The sequence below is a fragment of the Thalassophryne amazonica genome, chromosome 22 (genome assembly GCF_902500255.1).
Source record: "Thalassophryne amazonica chromosome 22, fThaAma1.1, whole genome shotgun sequence".
NCBI classification, from domain to species: Eukaryota; Metazoa; Chordata; class Actinopteri; order Batrachoidiformes; family Batrachoididae; genus Thalassophryne; species Thalassophryne amazonica.
The window spans coordinates 36,328,173-36,340,182 of record NC_047124.1 but is presented as its reverse complement, the minus strand read 5'-3'; the positions used below and the strand labels follow the sequence as shown (position 1 = coordinate 36,340,182).

At 38.0% G+C, this 12,010-nt stretch overlaps 1 protein-coding gene across 1 annotated transcript in view; it reads right to left on the bottom strand.

Annotated features, from left to right (window-relative positions):
- arhgef39 (Rho guanine nucleotide exchange factor (GEF) 39) overlaps nt 1-12,010 on the bottom strand; it is a 151,430-nt gene that overhangs the window by 26,165 nt on the left and 113,255 nt on the right. The window lies entirely within an intron of this gene.

Genomic DNA, 12,010 nt, shown 5'->3' with positions numbered 1-12,010 from the left:
CACTTTATATTGTAAGGCAAGGCCATACAATAATTATGAAAAACCCCAACGGTCAAAACGACCCCCTGTGAGCAAGCACTTGGCTACAGTGGGAAGGAAAAACTCCCTTTTAACAGGAAGAAACCTCCAGCAGAACCAGGCTCAGGGAGGGGCAGTCTTCTGTTGGGACTGGTTGGGGCTGAGGGAGAGAACCAGGAAAAAGACATGCTGTGGAGGGGAGCAGAGATCAATCACTAATAATTAAATGCAGAGTGGTGCATACAGAGCAAAAAGAGAAAGAAACAGTGCATCATGGGAACCCCCCAGCAGTCTAAGTCTATAGCAGCATAACCAAGGGATGGTTCAGGGTCACCTGATCCAGCCCTAACTATAAGCTTTAGCAAAAAGGAAAGTTTTAAGCCTAATCTTAAAAGTAGAGAGGGTGTCTGTCTCCCTGATCTGAATTGGGAGCTGGTTCCACAGGAGAGGAGCCTGAAAGCTGAAGGCTCTGCCTCCCATTCTACTCTTACAAACCCTAGGAACTACAAGTAAGCCTGCAGTCTGAGAGCGAAGCGCTCTATTGGGGTGATATGGTACTACGAGGTCCCTAAGATAAGATGGGACCTGATTATTCAAAACCTTATAAGTAAGAAGAAGAATTTTAAATTCTATTCTAGAATTAACAGGAAGCCAATGAAGAGAGGCCAATATGGGTGAGATATGCTCTCTCCTGCTAGTCCCCGTCAGTACTCTAGCTGCAGCATTTTGAATTAACTGAAGGCTTTTTAGGGAACTTTTAGGACAACCTGATAATAATGAATTACAATAGTCCAGCCTAGAGGAAATAAATGCATGAATTAGTTTTTCAGCATCACTCTGAGACAAGACCTTTCTGATTTTAGAGATATTGCGTAAATGCAAAAAAGCAGTCCTACATATTTGTTTAATATGCGCTTTGAATGACATATCCTGATCAAAAATGACTCCAAGATTTCTCACAGTATTACTAGAGGTCAGGGAAATGCCATCCAGAGTAAAGATCTGGTTAGACACCATGCTTCTAAGATTTGTGGGGCCAAGTACAATAACTTCAGTTTTATCTGAGTTTAAAAGCAGGAAATTAGAGGTCATCCATGTCTTTATGTCTGTAAGACAATCCTGCAGTTTAGCTAATTGGTGTGTGTCCTCTGGTTTCATGGATAGATAAAGCTGGGTATCATCTGCGTAACAATGAAAATTTAAGCAATACCGTCTAATAATACTGCCTAAGGGAAGCATGTATAAAGTGAATAAAATTGGTCCTAGCACAGAACCTTGTGGAACTCCACATCTGATATCTAAATATCAGATGTGCCAGTTATTACTGACATTTACACCCCACAGTGGCCAACAGGGGGCGTGGTAGAGGGCATCCCTGCTTCCTGGAGAAGGTTTTAAATAAAGCTGTGCTACACATCATCTCTGTCCCAACAAGAAGTAAGTTCCATATAGGTCCTGAGGTCTGCCGGTGCTGGTTCTTAACTCCAGATTCTGTAGTGTTGAGCGGATGAGAATCTATGACTCCCCTTGGATGGGACGTCAGTCCAATGTAGATTACTTCCCCAGCCAAGACCAGGACATGTTTACAGCTGGATGGATTGAGACAAAGTGTCTTGTCCGAGGACACGGACAGGTATCACAAGGGGGATTTCAGCCCAGGTCTATATATTGACACATCCTCCTGCTCTACTGTCCTGTGAGTAACCCTGGTTATCCTACCTCGCTTTGTCCTTGAACAAGACATATAATCTACATTGCTTCAGTGCACACAGCTGTAAATTGGTACTGGCCTTGGCTGGGGAAGTAACCCACATCGGACAGGCGTTCCATCCTGGGGGCGTCATACATTCTCCTCCATTTCATGCTATCGGTGCTGGTGATAAGCCCCAGCATCTCAGGGCCTCAGGGCCTATGTCGGACTTATGTCTCCTATTGTTTGTTGAGAAATCACTCGCTGTGGTTCAGGGTGTCGACTGAGGCAGCAGACAAGATGCCCAGAGACTGATTACTGCAACTCATAATATGCTAACTGATCAGGATGATACCACAAACCATCATAAAGTGCTGGTCCACCACAGCAAGTAACCATTAGGTACTAAAAGAATTAGTAGATCAAAAGTAGGTGTATCCACCCACTGAGATCTGGCCACTTCCCGGTCTTGGAACCTTAGACACTAGCCAGTGCAGTGCAGAACTTTCTGAGCTCCCTTGAAAACAGGGGAAGATGGTCCCCTTGTTAAGACAGAGGAGGATCTCACTACCCACCAGGTTTGGACCTGGACAGTACCCTGCAGTGAAGGACTTCTTAGCATCACACCTGTTGCCAGACTCCAAAGACAAGACCTTGGTGCTGTCCTTTAGTTTTGTGTTTTGCAGATATGGCCTTACCCCATCCCTTTCATAAATGGAACAACCTCTGACGGAAGGCAGCAGCACGTTTACGTCTTTCTCATCTTTTGTGGTGCTGAGCTTTGTGAAATGTTTTAAGAACCAGTCCCGCTGCCAACACCCCAAAAAGGGTAACCTGTAGTCTGGAGGACCATCTGCAGTTCCCGGAGGGAGAACAACATCATGTCAAGGACACATATACCACATTTTCCAGAGTCTAGGTTTTTGGAATTAATTAGGGATTTTTGTGCATTGTTATTGAGAATATTCATTATTGGCATTTATTAATTTATTATTGGAGTTAATTTTGTTTAGTGCTTTGGTTCCTGTGAAAGCATGATATAAATAATTGCTATAATAACGCTAATAATTATTATTACAAACGCATGAGTTTGCAGTAAGTCGCACAGGACTATAAGTCCTCTTTAGCCAGCAAAAAAAAGTGACTTATACTCTGGAACATACAGGAGATAAAATAAAGCACAGACATTACCAAAAAAAAGTGACTCATACTCTGGAACATACAGGAGATAAAATAAAGCATAGACACGACCAAAAACAAAAAAGTGACTTATACTTTGGAACATACAGGAGATAAAATAAAGCATAGACATGACCAAAAACAAAACAAAACAAAAAAATAATAAATAAAAAAGTGACTTATAGTCTGGAACATACAGAAGATAAAATAAAGCATATACATTACCAAAAACAAAAAAAAAAAGTGACTTATACTCTGGAACATACAGGAGATAAAATAAAGCATAGACATTACCAAAAAAAGTGACTCATACTCTGGAACATACAGGAGATAAAATAAAGCATAGACATGACCAAAAACAAAACAAAAACTGACTTATACTCTGGAACATACAGGAGATAAAATAAAGCATAGACATGACCAAAAACAAAACAAAAAACTGACTTATACTCTGGAACATACAGGAGATAAAATAAAGCATAGACATGGCCAAAAACAAACAAACAAACAAAAAAAAAGTGACTTATACTCTGGAACATACAGGAGATAAAATAAAGCATAGACATGACCAAAAACAAAAAACTGACTTATACTCTGGAACATACAGGAGATAAAATAAAGCATAGACATGACCAAAAAAAGTGACTCATACTCTGGAACATACAGGAGATAAAATAAAGCATAGACATGACCAAAAACAAAAAACTGACTTATACTCTGGAACATACAGGAGATAAAATAAAGCATAGACATTACCAAAAAAAGTGACTCATACTCTGGAACATACAGGAGATAAAATAAAGCATAGACATGACCAAAAACAAAAAACTGACTTATACTCTGGAACATACAGGAGATAAAATAAAGCATAGACATGACCAAAAACAAAACAAAAAAACTGACTTATACTCTGGAACATACAGGAGATAAAATAAAGCATAGACATGACCAAAAACAAAACAAAAAACTGACTTATACTCTGGAACATACAGGAGATAAAATAAAGCATAGACATGGCCAAAAACAAACAAACAAACAAAAAAAAGTGACTTATACTCTGGAACATACAGGAGATAAAATAAAGCATAGACATGACCAAAAACAAAAAACTGACTTATACTCTGGAACATACAGGAGATAAAATAAAGCATAGACATGACCAAAAACAAAACAAAAAACTGACTTATACTCTGGAACATACAGGAGATAAAATAAAGCATAGACATGACCAAAAACAAAACAAAAAACTGACTTATACTCTGGAACATACAGGAGATAAAATAAAGCATAGACATGGCCAAAAACAAACAAACAAACAAAAAAAAAGTGACTTATACTCTGGAACATACAGGAGATAAAATAAAGCATAGACATGACCAAAAACAAAACAAAAAAGTGACTTATACTCTGGAACATACAGGAGATAAAATAAAGCATAGACATGACCAAAAACAAAACAAAAAAGTGACATACTCTGGAACATACAGGAGATAAAATAAAGCATAGACATGACCAAAAACAAAACAAAAAAGTGACTTATACTCTGGAACATACAGGAGATAAAATAAAGCATAGACATGACCAAAAACAATCAAACAAACAAACAAAAAAAGTGACTTATACTCTGGAACATACAGGAGATAAAATAAAGCATAGACATGACCAAAAACAAAACAAAAAAGTGACTTATATTCTGGAACATACAGGAGATAAAATAAAGCATAGACATGGCCAAAAACAAAACAAAAAAGTGACTTATACTCTGGAACATACAGGAGATAAAATAAAGCATAGACATGACCAAAAACAAAACAAAAAAGTGACTTATACTCTGGAACATATAGGACATAAAATAAAGCATACGTAGACATGACCAAAAACAAACAAACAAACAAAAAAAATTTAAAAAACGTAAAAATAAATCTGAATTTACATCCGATCACTAAACACACACACACACACACACACACACACACACACACACACACACACACACACACACACACACACACACACACACACACACACACACACACACACACACACACACACACACACACGTTCAGTTCTGAAACTACTGTGTAAAGGACAAAAAAAAGACAAAGAATCCTGATTTGTAATAAAAATGCAAAGCAATACATTAGAAACAGACACAGATTAAAAACTGAAACTATATGGATAACAAGAAAGAAACAGCAAATATTCTACAAACAATAATATAAAGCTTTCAAACAGAAAATGATTGACAGGAGTCATGTCAGCTGCAGAGATGCTGTCTAAACAGTAGAGGGCAGCACAATTCAAGAAAACAATAATGTTAGTTTTCTGCTGCTGCACCTCTCAGGCTTTCAGACACATTAAATCAGCAAATAGAGACTTTGCAGCCTCAACTGTAAGTGAATTTAATATTCATTCCACTTATTTCAGGATAACAGAAAGAAAAAGCCATCAACAAACTCAACATGAGAGATAAAAAACAAAAAAGACCTGGGAATGCTCCAATAAACTCAACAGGAGAAGGAAAAAATATATACAATGAATAAAAACAAAAATCCAGGGATACTACAATAAACTCAACAGGAGAGGAAAAAATATATACAATAAATAAAAACAAAAATCCAGGGATACTACAATAAACTCAACAGGAGAGGAAAAATTATATACAATAAATAAAAACAAAAATCCAGGGATACTACAATAAACTCAACAGGAGAGGAAAAATTATATACAATAAATAAAAACAAAAATCCAGGGATACTACAATAAACTCAACAGGAGAGGAAAAAATATATACAATAAATAAAAACAAAAATCCAGGGATACTACAATAAACTCAACAGGAGAGGAAAAATTATATACAATAAATAAAAACAAAAATCCAGGGATACTACAATAAACTCAACAGGAGAGGAAAAATTATATACAATAAATAAAAACAAAAATCCAGGGATACTACAATAAACTCAACAGGAGAGGAAAAAAATATATACAATAAATAAAAACAAAATCCAGGGATACTACAATAAACTCAACAGGAGAGGAAAAAATATATACAATAAATAAAAACAAAAATCCAGGGATACTACAGTAAACTCAACAGAAGAGGAAAAAAATTAAATACAACAAATCAATCACTAAAAAACAAACAAAAAATCCAGGGATCCTGCAATAAACTCAACATGAGAGATTAAAAAAAGAAAAAAGACCCCAAATAAAATAAACTAAACAAGAGAGGTAAAAAATAAAACAAAATAAAATACAATCAATCAATCAATCAATTGGTGAATAAAAACAAAAATCCAGGAATGCTACAATAAACAACATGAGAGGAAAAAAATTCAATTCAATTCAATCAATCAATTAAAAAATCCAGGAATGCTACAAATAAACTCAACGCGGTAGGCTAAAAAAAAAGCAAAAATACCCCAAATAAAATAAACTCAACAACAGAGTTAAAAAAATCAAACAAAATATAAAATACAATAAATAAATCAATCAACTGGTGAATAAAAACAAAAATCCAGGAATGCTATAACAACATGAGAGGAAAAAACAAATCAAATCAATTCAATCAATTAATGAAAGAAAATCCAGGAATGCTACAATAAACTCAACAAGAGGTAAAAATAAATAAATAAATAAATAAAAATACAATCAATCAAAAACAAAAATCCAAGAACACTACAATAAACTCAAGACGGGAGGCTAAAAAAAAAACTGGGACAATAAAGTCAATGAGAGGTTAAAAACAAACAAAAGGGACCCGGGAATGCAACGAGGTAAAATAATGACAATAAAAAAACACACCCCAGGAAAACACTGATCACTTCTATTTGTATTTACACTGATTTTTGCTGAAGGAACACAAACACCTACGTTTTTGTTTTTTTTTTGACACAAGCAGTGGGGAGTGTCTCTGATGAAGATTTCAGACAGACCATCATCAAACACACGTGATCTAATAATGACAGAGCTGGGTGAGTGGCGCGCGCCGCTCAGGGGACGGGCGGCTGAGTTCTGCACAAATAGATTCCACTCACACTGCGATGCGGTAATTAGGGATTTGTCAGGAAATCTGACCCTTTTAGGTAGAAATTACTTTGTATAATCAGAGCGTGGGTGCGCGGCGCCTCATCACGGCACATAATTTAGCTCGGTTATTTATACATCAAAGAGAATGTGTCAGGGATGTGGGAAAATATTCAGGAGGAGGAGGACTGCAGACAGACAGAGACGGAAGGTTAGGCAGAGAAAAACACGGCCACAAAGAAAAGCCGGCTGTGCACAAACGTGAGGGAAAAAGGAAATTTTAATAAAAGCTTTTTTCTCTTTCTCCCAAACTTTGCATATAAATTGCCATGGCATTTACAGCTGTCAAATTTAATTTGGCTTTAATTCTTCATGGGCCGGGATGAGGAGGGCCCTGGAGTGCTGACAGCCCTTTTCCGTGAGCTCAGGTAAGGGTCCGGGATCAATAATGTGTCCTTATGAGAAATTACGCGTAATGCTATTGAGTATGCATCTGGGCCTCGGCGGGATAAGAGGCTAATGAAATGCCATTTCTGCCGTTAGATAAGGCGCGGCGGGCTGCAGAGGAGGGACAGGCTTGAGGAAGATGTATTTACTGGAGGGCTGGAAGAGATGGATCTGCAGCCTAATCTGATCCCGCAACGCAGAGATTCTGTTACAGCGGGCAGCCGTCACCACGCCGCCGTGGCCGCTCAGCTCTTATCAGCGGGCTTTTCATTAGTCACCGGAGGGACGCTTTTAATTCACAACACCAGCAGCAAATTAACTCGCTCCGGCACCAACACCTCCACACGCCTCCATGGAAAATCACAACCACGCGCACGGCGACACATGAGCTTCAGCTGTTTATGGTCACGGCGGCGGTTTGTGTCGCGCATTTTCCATCTTTGCAGACTCAGTTTGGCTCATATTTACTGATTTTTTTTTTAATGTCACAACAGACAATAAATGGCCATATTCTCCAAAGTACAAGTCGCACCTCGTTTCTGTTCTTTCAGCTCCTTCATTTGGGATTTTTGTGCATCGCTGTGGTGAAATGTTAATTATTGGCCATTATTCTCTCATTAGTGGAGTTTATTTTGATTAGTGCTTTGATTCTTGGGAGGTCAGTTCAACTCCAGTCTGGGGGCATGTGTTGGTGCCGCGCGTCAAATCATCTACAACACCACGGAACCCCTTTGGGTCCTGGATGACAACCGGCTACTGAGGTCCTCAGCGCTCGGACAGAGAAATGAACCACATGGCCAAAGTGTTGTAGCCGACCGACGCTTCCTCACAAAACAAGTGATCCTCCTCGTCTCAGTCACCCTGAGGAACCGCTCGTTTGATACAAAGTCTTTCTAACGCAGTAGTGGGCACACTTCCACTAATCCGCTAACCGCTAATTAGCAAAGCTAACTTTTTCTTGAGAGAATGAGCTTTGAAAACATCAGTGGTCTAATTGGCTTCCACTAAATTTAGTTCCACTAACTTTCTGTCTGCTAACATTATTTTTGCTGGTAAAGTGAGTAAAGTTTAACAGTCAAAAATGTTTGTATACTCTAAAATCATACATGTTAGCTCCTGTGTGTTGCTTGTGATCATACATGTTAGTTCCTGTGTGTTGCGTGTAATCATACATGTTAGTTCCAGTCTGTTGCGTGTAATCATACATGTTAGTTCCTGTGTGTTGCGTGTAATCATACATGTTAGTTCCTGTGTGTTGCGTGTAATCATACATGTTAGTTCCTGTGTGTTGCCTGCAGTGGTGGGCACAGATAATCAAAAAATTAACTTCGATAACAGATAATCAGATAACTGAAAAGTTATCTTCGATAAACTTAAAACAATAAACCACCCAAAAATATATCAGAAGTTACAGATAACCGATAAATTCCAGTATTGTCTCCGGTACAACAAGCTGATTTTGAGTTGTAACACTGCAATCACTTTTGGAAGCATCAAAAGCAACAACAGACCCAAACAATGAGTCAGCACTTCTGTCTTTGAGCGTCCTGCCCCCTACTGGAAGTGTCTGTTTACTACATGACTTCCAGCACAGACGCAACTGAGAGGAGCCACAAAGCTCAACTCTGTACTCAATCACAACGCTGCCGCCAGGCCGAGGTCTTGGAAAATAAAGCAGTGCTGACTTATGGTTTGGTGTATAAATCAATCAATCAATCAAGTTTTATTTCTATAGCACTTTACAACAGTTTTCACTGAACCAAAGTGCTTTCCAATAGCACCAGCTAGAGATAAAATAAAAAGAACAGTACGAAAAACACAATAAAACACAATAAGAGCATCCAAAATAGAATAAAAATAGACAAAAAAGTGTCAAAGCAATTATGTGCAAAAAGCTGCCCTGAACAAGTATGTTTTTAACTTAGCTTTAAACAGAGGCAAGCTATTAATGGACCTCAGTTCAGGAGGTAATGCATTCCACAACTTAGGACCTGCTACTGCAAAAGAACGTAAGTAAAATCAATACTTATAGAATAACTCCATTAATGGCAATTCTGTCATTTGTACAAAGTTAAAATATAACATATATCTTTTAATGTTGAATAATGCAGTAATTCTGAAGTTTTGTAACAAACACAGATAGATGGCATTCTGGGTAAAATGTGCCTCCGCTAACACTGATTGGTTGATTCATTCTATGTAAACCAACACGTTAATGTGAGGTGTGTTGGTGTTCACAGATAAATGTGTTTTGTAAAATATGGCATTTTTTATTTGTTAAAAAAAAAGGCATTTTCAAAAAAAAAAAAAAAAAAAAAAAGCCAAGTTGTAATTAGATAACCGTCTGATATAACCAGTGTCAAAATAAATAGAACACTGTCATGATCTACTGGTGCCACTGTGAGTTTTGGCCCTTTTTCAGCTGATTTTTCATTCGTGCGAGAATTTTTTGGATCGCACAGAGTTTCAGGTTAATCGCGTGTCCTGCATCGTTTAGTATACATGGAGTAACGAGCTGTGTTTAACATCTCATGACTACCTCCCGATTGGCGATCATATGGTCAAATGAAAATCAAACCTGTTTGATATTCTGGCCGGCCATCGTGAGGGTATCCCGCTGCCGAAGAGCTACAAGCATCCAACCTCTCACACTGTGCCTGTGCAAACACCACAGACCTGTCTTGTGATGTTTTTTTTTTTTTTTTTAGAATTTTGATGTCTCCCATCGAGAGTTTTTGTAAATTAAGTTTGAAAAAAAAAGCTTCTGTTTACGTTTTGCTTCTGGAAACACAAGTGGTTTTTGAACGTATGAGTACAGTGATTGAAAATATCAGCCCAGCTTCAGTCTGAATACTGCCATGAACACTACTGGCCAGTAGATGGCAGTAGAGACCTTGAAAACTTGCAAACACAAAATTCCAGATAATCTGTGTTGCTACTTTCTACGTTTAACATACGTGGAATTTAATAAAAGCAAACACAATAACAACGTCTATAAACCCAGAGAATATATTCACGTGAGTTTTAGGCACTAGAGTTTAATGCTGTTGTCCTGATCAAAGTGTCTGAAATGCATTTCTCCTGTCGTGAACGTACTGAGATTACCGTACTGAGATTACCCTATCACCCATAATGCACCTGGACACAGCATGCCCACACTAAAACCTTAAAAATTAGCGCATTACTTCAAAACTAAAACATATATCTGATATTTTCACTTAAAAAACTTCAGAAGTGACGTTAATTTAAATAACTTGTCTGAAATTAGTTTGGTTAAAATTTGAACCATAAGTTAAAAATGTATACCTCTGGATGACTTGGGTGATATTGGCCGCGTATCAGTATGGGGTTAAAAGAAATGAGGTTTTTTTTGGTGACCAGTTCTCCTTTGCCTGCCGAGGATAGAGCGGTTTCTTCTAGAAGCAGTTCTGCTCTGTTTGCAGAGTGTAGAACTACACATCTGTTCACCTTTGTTTTACCACGTTGACGGTCTAAAATTTATCAGACAAAAATTTATTGGAAGATAATTAGTCCGATAATGGTTTTCAAAGTTATCCGAAAAGATAATCCGATAATGAAAACTTTATCTTCGATAATTATTGGTTATCGGAACTGTGCCCACCACTGACTGGTTGCATGTAATCATACGTATTAGTTCTTGTGCGTTGTGTGTAATCATACATGTCAAAACTTGCGTGGGTTTTCTTTGGTGGGGAATCTCAATGCGACGGATGAAGTGTAGATTTTACCAGTCGCATTGAACACAACACAGGTAGCCATTCCTGTGTTTATACAAAGATAAACTGTGACTATTAATACTGCGATTTACTGCTTTTTATCAAGACGATGGCCGTGTTTGGATTTTATTTTAAATTTTCTTATTCTTTGTGCATTTGTTTTGTGTTTGTGACTGCAGCTCCAGTTAACGGTTTATAAATATTATAGTGTTTGCCAGGCTGGTCGCTAAGATTGAGACTTCTTGTGCTGCAGTGCATTATGGGAGTTCGGGTTTGGGTTTTTTTTTTAATTGTTATTGGAGTACATGTTGGTTTAGCAGTGTTGTTAGTGTTATAGATTTGTTGTGTTTTTGTAGTTCAAGTCGTGTAGTCCGTTTGGTGAAGAGTTATGTTGTGACCATGAGTCAAACGTGCTTTGCTTTTGATGTCTTCTGCCACCGTCTGTGTTGTTGTGTGTGAAAAGTAAACAGCATTTCTTTGCGGCAGCCTGTGTCTCAGACCGAACGGTCCACCCCTAAAAATTGGTCCGCCCTGCCTTCACTGCGCGTGCATCATTTCAGACCACAGCAGCACATCTCAGACAGAGTCTCATCACCTAAAGCAATCAAATGGCTTCATGTGATTATTAACCATCAGATGATAAATTATTCTAAAGTCAGTTTGAAGTAGAAATTGAGTGAAATTCTGAATTCTGAATTTACGTGGAAATGACTGTTGTCCAAAAGCTTCAGATTTCTGTGGCTGAGACAGATGATGACTGGAGGCAGTTTGAAGCAGAAATGAGGTGATAATCAGTGAACCGCAGCTAATGATGCATGTGCAATGAAGGCAGGGCGGACCCATTTTTAGGGGGGGACCATTCGGTCGGCGACCCCAGCAGGGTGCATAAAGACAAAAGCTCTGGCTCGTT